The 12442-nt window shown below is 47.5% G+C and overlaps 1 protein-coding gene across 2 annotated transcripts in view; it reads left to right on the forward strand.

Moving 5' to 3' along the window:
- PPFIA2 (PPFI scaffold protein A2) overlaps positions 1-12442 on the forward strand; it is a 1995062-nt gene that overhangs the window by 181066 nt on the left and 1801554 nt on the right. The window lies entirely within an intron of this gene.

Consider the following 12442-nt stretch of genomic DNA (forward strand, 5'->3'; position numbering starts at 1 on the left):
CAGAGGAACAAAGGAATTAGGGGTATAAGTATTGGGACCCTGCTCCCAAGAAAGGAGATCCTGCTGGAACTGGGAAAGCTGTAGGAGGAGTACTGTCCCTGACCTGGGGGATTGGCCTGCAGTGGTTGCCTTGCTGCTGAAGGATAGGAGAAAGACTACTAAAGACTTTGCTTCAACATGTGCTTGAAAAAGATCTCCAAGGGCTTGAACTGAGCTTGCCACCTGAACGAAGTCCCAGGACCAGTGGACTTCACCCCCAGCTCCCCAAAGTCTTTTGGAAGTGCCTGCTGCTGTTGTTGGGCCTTCTGAGGGACTGCCTGTCGCAAGGCGCTGGAAGTGCGATGCAAGGAAGAGAAGCGTGCTGCCGTCGGAGCTGTTGCCGTCGCATCTCACAGAGTGTCGCCGCTGCAGCATCGCATCGAGCGGAAGCCTCTCGCATCATTCCGGAAGTGTCTCGCAACGCCGAAGAAGCGTGTCGCCATCGCAGCCATCGTAGCTGTCGCATTGCCCCGCATCCAGAAAAGCGCCTCGCATCCACGGAGAAGCGTGCTGCCGTCGGAGCCGCTGTCGTCGCATCTCGCAGAAGGGATGTCGCCGCTGCAACATCACATCGAGCGGAAGCGTCTCGCAACATCAGAGAAGAGTGCCGCTGCCAAGGCCGCTGTCGTCGCATCTCGTCAAGGGTGACGCCGCTGTAGCTGACGCATCGAGTCGAGCCTTCTCGCAACATCGGAGAAGCGTAACGCATCTGGAAGATCCCGTCTTTATTTCTTTTGCACCAAGAACTTCAACGCATCTGCATCGCTGCAACACTTTCGTTGCCCTGCGTGTCGCATCTAAGGTACATTGACTTAAAGTGTCGCATTTAAGAACTTAAGAGAAACTAAGCAATCTTCTACCAACTAAGCAACCGTATTGTGTATTTTTAATCGTTTAATGGTCTTGTGATAATCCTATATAAAGAATCCTTACTTTTTAATATAAATACCTGTGTGGTGTCCATTTGTAGTGTTGTGAATGAATGAATGAATGAATAAGAATTTATATCGCGCAACTAAGCCCGAAGGCATCAAGGCGCCTAACAAAAGGATCAAACAGACCAGAGCTACTCCTGCGGATAGGCCTTGGCAAAGAGCCACGTCTTTAATGCCTTTTGGAACATAGGGAGATTCTGCTGGGATTTGATTTCAATAGGGCAGGAGTTCCATAGTTTAGGAGCCAGTGACGAAAAGGCTCTCCCTCCCCATTTATCTTTTTGAAAGCGGGGAACTGAGAGTAGATTCCTTCCCTGGGAACGCAAGTTCCTGCTAGGGACATAGGGCGCTAACAAATCCTTCACTCCTTCTGCCCCCCTGCCAGTCAGGGCCACAAAGGTCATGCAAAGGATCTTAAAAACAACCCTATCTTGGATGGGTAGCCAATGAAGGCTCTTTCTAGCAGCTGTGGCTGACGCAGTCCTGGGGGCGTCCAACACAAATTTTGCTGCCGCATTTTGGGCTATTTATAGGCGCCGCACAAGGCTCTTATTGATGCCGGAGTAGAGGGCGTTGAAGTAGTCCAGCCGTGAGGCGACCAGTGCAACCACGATCTGCTTGCAGGCCTGCGGCGCCAAATAGTGTCTAATCTTCTTAAGAGTTCTGATAATGCCCCAGCAGGTGGAAACTGTCCTGTTAACCTGTTGAGACATGGATAGCACAGGATCAATCAACACTCCTAGATTACGAGCCAGGACAGTAGGTGTGGGACTGACTCCCAAGGAGGGGGGCCACCACTCCGAGGACCAGATGTCCCTATTCCTGCCGAAGATGAGGACCTCGGTTTTTTCCCCGTTAAGTTTTAGTGAATTATGTATCATCCACTGAGAAACTGCCTCCATGCAGTTCCTGAACCTAAGAACAGGGGAGCTGACCGAGTGGGAAAGGGACACCATGATTTGGGTATCATCTGCATATGATACCACTTCCAGCCCAAAAGATCTTATTAACCTGGCAAGTGGGGTCACATAGATGTTGAAAAGGGTAGGGCTTAAAGCCGACCCCTGCGGGACCCCACATTGCACAGGAAGGGGTGTAGATAGAAATTCCCCCAATTTGACCCTCTGTACCCTCTGATTTAAAAAGGAGGCCAAGAGGTTCAAGGCCAGTCCTTCCACCCCAATCTCCCTAAGGCGAGATATCAAAACCGAGGGAGATAGGGTGTCGAAGGCAGCTGTCAAATCCAACAGGACCAGAAGAGTGGTATGGCCAGAATCAACCACCGTGCGGATGTTATTGAGCACTACAGTAAGGGCTGATTCCGTGCTATGATGTCTCCGGAAGCCATGTTGGGACTGATCAAGACAGCCCGAGCTGTCTAAGAAAGCCGTAAGATGTTCATTAAGATGCGTTTCAAGCATCTTCGCCGGAGCGGGAAGCAAGGAGATAGGGCGAAAATTCTTGAGAATTCCCGGATCTAAAGAGGGCTTCTTAAGAAGGGGCTTCACAACAGCACTTTTCCACAGAGCAGGAAAAATACCCTCCTGTATTGCTTTATTCATAATGGTCAGAAGTGGAGGCAGAAGCGTTTGCCGACATTCCTTAAAGATTTTAAGAGGGCAGGGATCCAAAGGGGATCCTGACCTGGTCTTACTCAACAGCCCATCAAGCTGTTGCAGAGAGAGCGGAGGGAAATGGAACAAGTGCGCAGACGGAACTTTGCCACCCTCTCCCCCGGCAGGAACAGCCGACGGGTGCGGGCTCAGCACTGCTCTCTGCAAGGCAAGGGCCGAGTAAATATCGGCTATTTTGGCATGAAAGAATTGTGCTATGTTATCACAAAGAGCCTGAGAGCTAGAAATAGGATCAGGCATTTGCAGGGTGCAAAGAGAGTCTGCAATTTTAAAAAGATCTCTGGGGGAGGTGAGAGCAGAAGTCAGTTTGGAAAAATACTCCTGTTTTTCTTTAATCACCTGAGCCTTATATCCCTTAAGGAGGAGTCTATGTTTTTCCCTCTTTGTATTCGCCGCTTGCCCTCCATGATCTTTCCTGCCTCCTACAACCCTGTCTTAGCACTCTCAAAGACTGTGAAAACCATGGGGCTGAGGGTGTCTTTCTTGCAGAGTAGCGGAGAGAAACCGGAGCCGGTCAATCCACCGCCATAGCTATCGAGTCAGTGAGCTCACACGCCGCCTGGCTAACATCCTTTACTCTGGCGGCGGATATATTAGGAATGAAAGGAACCAACGTATCGTTAGTGATATTCCTAAAGTTACGCCTTGGTTCCCTCCTACCAGGACCTCCAATTTTAGTATATGGGGGAGAGGTCTGAAGCCTCAAGGGGACCGCTAGGTGATCGGACCAGACCAGCGGGATTGGAATCTCTGTCTTCAGCCTCTCATCGTTGAACACCCCATCAAGAATGTGACCTGCCCGATGGGTAGGATTGGTAACTACTTGCTGAAGACCAAATGCCGACAGAGATTCCACCAGTGAGGACGTCTCTCTGGAGTCCACATTGTCCAGATGGAAATGTATGTCTCCCAGAACCGTAAGCTGGGCACAGCCAAAGTAGGGCACTAGGAGATTAAGCAGGATATTTCCAAAGTCCGCTCTCGGGCCTGGAGGTCTGTAAATCAATATACCAGAAAAGGGAGCAGTGGAAGGAGAGGCTATCGTGAAGTATAGAGCCTGGAAGGGGTCTGCGGGGGCGGATAAAGTAGAGATCCGGCAGGTGTGGGAACTCTTATATAGAATCCCCAGACCTCCTCCCCTACGACCCACCCCATCCAACCTGACTAGCGCATAGCCCTCAGGAATAGCATCCACCAGATCGGGCCCAGAGGAGTCAGTGGCCCAGGTTTCCGTGATGAAAACCCACGACGGGTTTCTCACGGCCACAAATTCATGAAAGGCTATATTGTTCTTTACCAGTGATCTGGCATTAATAAGAAAGCCAGTCTCACTCGATGATACGGAGGAGGAAGCCAGATCATTGGGCGGGTTGATGTTAGCGACAGACTCTGTTGACGGGAAAGGATACTTGGGCAGACAACAGCAAGCAGATGTATCACAACGGTCCTCCGGGGGGCACGTAAAATGACATGGTACCCAAGGAGGTCGATAAGCTATCATCTCCCGATAGGCATACTCAAACCTACCCCTTCTACAGCCACCTTCTCCCACACAGGTCGGGTCCAGCCCGGTCCCAAGCCCGTCCTTAGCGCGGACGGGCGCAGACGGGCTGGACTCTGGCGTGACTCCGGCGCGATTACGGCGCTTCCGCTGCACGTCAACGCTGCGCGTGTCCATGATGGAGTTTGTGTAGAGCGCTAGCGCGTCACCCGGATGACTAGAGCGCTAAACAAAATGGTGCCCGCAAAGCGTCCCTTCAAGCCCCTGAGTATTCCTAAATCGCCGGTACACCACCCTGAGGGAGACCGCTGAAACCGCGGTGCGTGAAGTCACAATGAGGTAATGGGCTAAAACATGAGGGAGGCTAACACAACAAAATAAACAATTTTTAATATAACAGGCAGATTTAAAATGCACAAAAGGTGCTGAAGCAAAACGCTTGAAATAATGCAAGGTATTAAAGTGAAAAGATGCCAGGCGCTGAGCACAGTAGAAAGTAGCCTTGTCACTTGGTTACTGTATGTGTTCACAAATGCTTAAACTATAACGCTCTGAGATAAGCCTTGTCTGCTCGCACCAAGCTACCAAGAGGGTGAGCAGGGGTTGTTTTAGTAGTGTAACCCCTTACCCTGACTAGAGGAAAGGTTCCCTGCTTGTCACAAGTACCTACCTGTGCCAACCAGAGAACCCGGATTCTAACACTACCCCGATCCTCCCCCAGCCCTCTAAACTACCAGACCCCCCCGCCCGAAACCTAAAAAATACCTGCCATCCCCGAAGCCCTAAAAACTGTCTGACTAGCCATTCCCCTCCCCCTGCCTTAAGGCCTAATACCCTGACCCTGCGCTAATACTACACCGACCGGCTCCCACCTCACCCTTCCTCCCCAGCCCTGAATAGTACCCCGACAACCCCAGCCCTGAAAACGTCCCTTGACCTCCCAGCCCTGTAACTACCCCTCAAAGCCATACAAACTACCCCAAACCAAGCCCCCTACCTCACTGTGTCCTCCATCAAGGTCCAAGGACTTCCTGCTTCCGAGTTCCTTCCAGCAGCTAGACTGTGCACTGCCTTAACCACGCATATGCGTGTTTTTTGTTTTTAGAGTTTTATATAGCGCAAACTAGACCCGAGACTTCGGGTATTGAGCGCTTTACATGAGCACCTGTTTTGTTACAAATGTACACATTCATTTTTGCGAGGCATGGGTAGATTAAAGTGATTTGCCCAGAATCACAGGATGTTGAGCATCATTGCCGAGACTCGAACCCAGTTTCCCAGCTTCGAGGTCGACCGCTCTAGCCGTAAGGCTACATCCTCTCCCCTAAGGTATATGTGTGGTTAAGGCAAGCATAGCTACGCTTGCGTAGTCTGAATACACATGGCTCTGCCCACGTTGTTCCGACTGTTCCCCAGGGTAGCTACAAACCAATCACCACAATATCTTCAAGTTTTTGCTTGCAGATGGGATGTCATGGAAGTGTGCTGTCATTAGGGAGAAAATAGGTATATGGCGCTAAAGCTGAAGAGTACACAGAGCTCAGACTGGACCCTAAATGTCCTTTATATGTCTGGCTATTATACTAGGTGCTAGACGATAGGTCAAAGGTATCGAATGAAGAAATGGATAAAAACAATGAAAGGTACAGAAAAGAACAGTGTGCTCACCAACATCTTAACTACACATATTGGGTCAGTCTGTTCCGCAGCTGAGCTCAGTGAGATGGATTTTGAGAGCTCCAGGATATGTTTGTATACATTGGTGTCCGAAAAGGTTGGATTTTCAACTTGTGCTATAAGCACCGGTGCTGAGGATTAGGTGCCGGTGCTGAGCACCGGAAAGCACCAGGACGGCACCGGCTCAAATTCAGCACTGCAATTTCGTGCATTTCCCCAATGAACTAGCGGCACCTCAAACTGTTACCAAAATCAAAAAATTCAGCGAAACTAGAAGTGGGAATAAGAACAAGATGGCAGGGAGTACATCTACACTGGTTGCCCAAGACTTCCCTCCTTAGAGAGAATGCATCTCTCTGTGATTCTAGAGTTCATTAGTGAAGATTGTTAAAAACATTTTATGGGAAATGTAGCATTGTAAAAGAATGACAGCTGAGAATTCTATGGAGCAAAATTGGATATTTCTTTAGAAAGATGTACTAATTGCATGTTTAAACATCCTGGGGTAACTGCCATGCAGGGAGGGATGTGTTCGGAATATCAGCAGGCGGTGAGCAAGAGAACCTTTGTCATTCTGCAAATTTTGCTTTTTCGCTTAGTGGATGATAAAACCATTCCACGCATTTTAGACCCCATATATATTGCTATTAACACTGAAATTATTAATCTGGATTTAGGTCTAGAGGCAAACAAGTGAGGACCATGGGCCTTATGTGTGAAAGGGTTTTGCACTCGTAAAGTCTGCCGAGTACAAGAATTGCAGGCTTTAGGGGTGTAAGAACTACAGTTGCAATCTATTAAAGCAGAGGTCTTCAAAGTGGGGCCACGCCTCGCTAAGGTTCCTGTAGCAGTGTCCCTGTAGCTCACTGGTTAGAGGAGGCATACCCTGAAGCAGAGATCAGGCCCGGGACCTGGGTTCGATTCCCGACGCGGCAGGGTCCAGAACCCAATTGTCCACGGACTCGATAATTCTCGCTTCGGTGCCCACTCTAAGCACGAGTTCACACTATGCAGCTCTGGGCAACAAGCCTGCTTAATCTCCACAACGGCCCCCCGCGGCGGGATGCCTGGCTTTCACCTTGGGGATGCCCAGTACGGGTTATCTTACAGGGAAAAACCAGGACGGGTTCCCAATGCAAGCGCCAAGATGCCCGTAGGGTGATAGTTGCGCTCTATAAGTACCCCAATCAATCAATCAATCCTGTGTCTCCGCAGGTACTAGTAATATGTCTCAGCAAGTACTAGTAAATGAAGATGCCTGGAAGTTTGACTTTGTTTGTTGTTCGCACTCCCAGGCCATCTTCATTTACAGGAACTGATTGAAGTGCATAAAAAAGGATGGCAACTGTGACTCTGAGCACTGTGGTGGTGTGGTCAAAGACAGAGCTAAAAACAATAATAATTCCTATTTGTAAAGCGCAAACATATTCCTCCCTTAAGGGTTTTACGGAGCTGGGGGCCGTTGGGGAAATTAAATGAGCTATTGCCCAGAGTCACATGATGCTGAACTGAGCTGCCACCAGCACCAAGGATCGAACCGCGAGCACCGCGCTCCAGAGTCAGCAGCCCTGGCCGCTGCACCACACCTCTCCACTACAAAAACAACAAAATATTCTATAAGTATCTTTTTGATTTTATCACCTTCAAAACTGCAGCATATAAAGCACTGCACACGCATTAATGAAGGATAAATACAACTTAAACTAATTGGTGGGAAATGTACTCTTTTGTATTATGGAGCGTCAATTGGTAAATGCGATCACTGCAGATGTCTTTTTGTGAGACCAAAGTCACAGAACTGAATCCTGGTTGGTGCAGTGGGGAATAGTGCCTTGTTTATTTATAGTACTATGAGATCACAGCATGTCACAGAAAGCACTATGAATATGTAAGTCTTTATTTCAAAATTGTATCACACACAGCATAAGATAGGCTGACACACAGATTTAGTATATATGATAAAAGAATAATTATTAGTAATAGCTAACCATACTGTACCTAGTGTCAACATTTTTCTAAATCCATTAAAAGGACACCTTCTAAAACTCAGCATCCTTAAATTTAATTTCAAAATCATAAATATGTGTCATCATGATGCTTCAAGAGACTCCACAAATTAAAGCATGTTAGAACTCGCTCCCACCTTCACTTCACAAGGTTGTTGAGCCTGGCCCTTTTTTGCAGGTTTATCCCCTGACTTTTTGCCGTTTGCCTCCTATTTGTCTGACCCTGCTTTTGTTGGCTTTAGGACTCTGGGCACTTTACCACTGCTATTCAGTGCTAAAGTGCATAAGCTCTCTGTGTAAATTGTATTTATGATTGATTCTCCATGATTGACATATTTGATTTACTTATAAGTTCCTAGTAAAGTGCACTTTGTGTGCCCAGGGCCTGTAAATCAAATTCTACTATTGGGCCTGCAGCACTGGTTGTTCCACCCACATGAGAAGCCCTGTAAACTTGTCTCAGGCCTGCCATTGCAGTGTCTGTGAGTGCAGTTTTGCACTGCCGTGTTAAACTGGCACGTGCACCTACTTGCTAGGCCCTTTTACTACGTGTAAGGCACCCCTAAGGTAGGCCCAAGGTACCCCCATCTCCAGGGCAGGGTGCAGTGTATGAGAAAGGTTGGACATGTAGTGGTGTGTTTTACATGTCCTAATAGTGAAATACTGCCAATTTCGCTTTTAACTATTGCAACGACTAGCTTTCCCATTGGCTATCATTGGAACTGCAAGTGTAACTTTAAATTGGGAACAGCTAGGGATTTAGAGTTTGGGCTCTCTGACCTCAGGATATTTTAGCGAAGGTGGTTTTTAAATTGTGTATTAAAAATGCCACTTTTAGAAAGTGGGAATTTTCTTGTTCAATCATCTTGTGCCTCTGCCTGCCTGTGGAATCAACGTCTAGTTTAGACTGACATGGGCCTGTTTGTGTATTCACTATAGACAGCCACATATAGGGAGATGAGGTGTGCCCTGCATATCCTGATGGCCCATATCCAGGCTGATGGGCCTTGCTGAGCTGGCGTGGTGGGCGGAGCTGTTGCCTGCACCTGATCAGAGCTGTGCCTCGCCTTTAATAATGCTGTCTCCACCCCCCTGGAGTGTGTCTGGTGTCAAGACCAGGCAGAACAAGAACTTGTGCACTACAAAGACAATCCGTTGAAGAATGCCTACTTCAAAGGCCAAAGAGGTATAAGTATTGGACCTAAAACACCACCATCATCCGAGGGTATCTCAATACCCTTTTTTTACACCTGACTAGGGAATCAAGAAATAAAATTAATATGATGATATCTCATAGTCCGTTTTAAATCACTGTCTATCTGCACTTTTGCAGGATTCTTTTCTTTTCCTTCTTCTAAGTGTTTGTATTGTCTACCCCTCCCTATTGCTCCGCCTCTAGCGTTGGGTTGCGCAGAGGCGTTCAATAGCAGCCCTATGATGAAGCACGCCACAACTTGTTGTGGGTGAGGGCAGTTTTAACAAAGTGTTTGTGCTCCCTTTGTAACTACACATCATATTCGTAAAAATTTGCGACTGATATTTGCCTTACCTCCTTTTGTGTTTTCTTTTGTAGGTACATCATAAGCCAGCTCCAGTAGGAAGGTCCTGTAGAACTGGTGGACCACCAACAAATGGGTTGTACCAGGCTCAGGAACCTTAGACTCACTATACAGGAGGCCATTCTCCCAGTAAAGCAGCTGAACACCAGGGTTGTCACCAGCTGCCTGGGAATTGGTCTGCTGTCATAGGTCCACAAGAGTAGGGCATTCCCTCTATACCTTTCAGAACTCCTCCTTGGTGGGACCCCCTTCCTTCTGCCAGTAGGCCAGCTCAGGTAGTTTCCTCAGGGCTGCAACATCTTCTCCTATAGACTCCGGGTCATGCCACTTAGGTTCAGACGCCTCTCGGGCCATGGGAGTTCCAGGAGCAGGTTTCCCAGGCCCTTTGCACTTCTTCTTTTTGGCAGGCATCTAAGTCATTCTTCCAGGCTCCAGGTCCTTTTGACTACCCTCTCGGGCTGCCATGGACTATGTGATCAGTCACACCCACTCAGGCAACCCTAACATCTCCAAGTGGGACATGAGGAGCTGGACATCAAGGCCTGAAAGGCAGAGTCTGGTCTTGATGTCGAGCTCATTAAGGCTCATCTTATGAGCCAAACGCTCCAAAGCAGTTCTCCGCTACATGGCTAATTTTATGGCAGTCCTCTGTGGCAGCGTTGGTTGCTGTGTGAGGAGACTGGCTGGTGGGAGCTCATGCAGAACTTCGGTGTGGGCAGCACAGTTCTGGTGCAACCTGGCCCATTCACTGTCATGAAGAGATCAAAAGCTTGGTTTAAGAGCCTGCTGAGCCACAACAAGGGTCCACCACCTCAATAAAAACTGGTCCAGGATCTGCTGGTGAGCCTTTTATGTCCCCCGAGTCTCAGATCAGGAAGCCAACAAATGAGCCCTTTGAGGCACTCTGGGGTCCTGGGTTTGAGATGGGTTGCTGGTCCAGTTCTTCTTCCTCAGGCAAGAGGGCAGCAGGTCAGCACAAAAGGGCAGCAGCTCCTCCAGAGTAGCAGATCAACAGAGTGGCAGTCCTTGTAGCAACACAAGAGTGCTTCATCCTGGCAGAGTATCCACAGGTCCAGAAGTGAACTGAAGCGGTGGTGTCTGAGGTCCTTCTTTTATCCCCTGGTCCTTGGTTCTGGATAGTAGGAGAAGCTTCTAGACAGTGGCTTTGAAGTTCATGGAATTTCTTGACACCCCTGGCCTGCCTTCAAGCTGGCTGCGGTGATAGTGCAGGGTTGTTAGGTCCTTTGTGTAAAGGTAGGACACTGCCTGTTCAGGTGCAAGTGAGGCTGGGCCCAGCTCCTTCCTCCCATCCTTCCAGCGATGGCTCCTCCTCTCACACCTAAGCTCCAATTGTGTGTGGCTGTCTAGGAGGAATACACAAGCCCAACTGCCAACTACACCGTCGTGTGATCAGAGACAAGCTGCAGGCACCAAATGGCTAAGACAAGAAAATGTCTTCTTTCTAAAAGTGGAATTTAAAATTGGAATTTAAAATCCATCTTCACCATTATTTAGGATTTTAAATTAGGATTCCAGAGACACCACACATGAACCAGTGACCTCCTCCCACTGGGAAATTACACTTACAAAATGCAATAAGGCAACTCAAATGTTATCCTAGGGCAGAAATATACTTTGCAGTAGTGAAAAACTGATTTAAGAATTTTCCACTACCAGGACATATAAAACCTAAAAGCACATGTCCAACTTTCTAAATACACTGAACCCTTCTCTTGGCGCTGTCGAGGGCCTAACTTCGGGGTGACTTGTAAGCATTAAACCAGAAAGTTTGGGCCTGGCAAAAGATTTATTTTGCCAGGTCGACATGGCAGTTTTAAACAGCACACACTGGCTCTGCATTGGCAGGCCTGAGATGTGTTTATAGGGCTACATAAGTGGGTGGCACAATCAGCGCTGTAGGCCTACTAGTAGCATTTAATTTATAGTACCTGTGCACAAGTAGTGCACTTTACTAGAGACCTATAAGTAAAGTAATTATGCCAATTGGGTATAAGCCAATGTTATCATACTTTAGGGAAAGAGCACAAGAACTTCAGCACTGGTTAGCAGTGATAAAGTGTGCAGAGTTGTAAGGCCAGCAAAAACAGTAGGTCTGAAGGCAAATAGTTTGGGGGAAACAAGCCAAGGTTGACAGGTCCTACGCCTGCTGTTTAGGGCCACAGCTATCATTAGTGTAGAAGGTGCACTTGCACTGGAGCCCAGGAATATGAGGAGCTTAAAATACCCCAATTAATAGGATTAGTGTTTTTGTCGATTTCATTTTTAAATGTCTTTGCCCTTTTAGAAGTCTCATATTTACTGTGGATTATGAGCTACTGCAAAAGTACCCATTAAAATGATCTTATAAGATCCACCCCCTCAGACGTGCCTCTCTCACTCCCCCAAGTCTTTCATTCAAGTTTTGGAGGGGGGCCTGACTTCAAAACATTTTGGGTAGAGGGCTCAGAGAATAAGTTTGAAGACCTCTATATTAAAGGGACATCATGAGTGTGAATGGAGTTGTGACTCTAGATGTCCCCATTGTGATTTCTTGCCGCTCATGGAGAAAGAGGCAGGAAATAGGCTTCCCTACCCTTTTTATTAAATACCTGAATGAGTATGTTTGAGCTGCAACTGTTACTGCAAACAATTGTTGTGCTACTGAAGCTCTAATATGGCTGCTGTCCATTTGGCATGTGGAAGTTTTCCCTGAAAGTCAGTTTTCACTTTGTGAATTTCAGCTGTAGGCATGGGGCCGAGCCTGCAGGAACACAAAGGACTGCTTCACCCTTCTCTTTAAATAATGGTGATTTGGTCAACGTATTGCAGTTTCTGTGCCTTTAAGGGACACAAGCGACGTTATCACCGGTATGTAAATACAATAGACAGGTGGAGCATGTGCAGCCATTCTGAAGTGTGCCTTGATGGAATCCTGCCTCATTGATATCATATAGCAGGGAAACGGGAGTCTGCATTGGTGAAAGGCGATAGAGAGGACAATTACTATTATTTTTTGCAACATTTGAAATTATTTACTGAAAAATTGAAAAACATTTTGATTATGATGGAATAAGGTAAATGCATATAATTG

Source organism: Triturus cristatus, chromosome 4_1 (genome assembly GCF_964204655.1).
Source record: "Triturus cristatus chromosome 4_1, aTriCri1.1, whole genome shotgun sequence".
Lineage (NCBI taxonomy): Eukaryota > Metazoa > Chordata > Amphibia > Caudata > Salamandridae > Triturus > Triturus cristatus.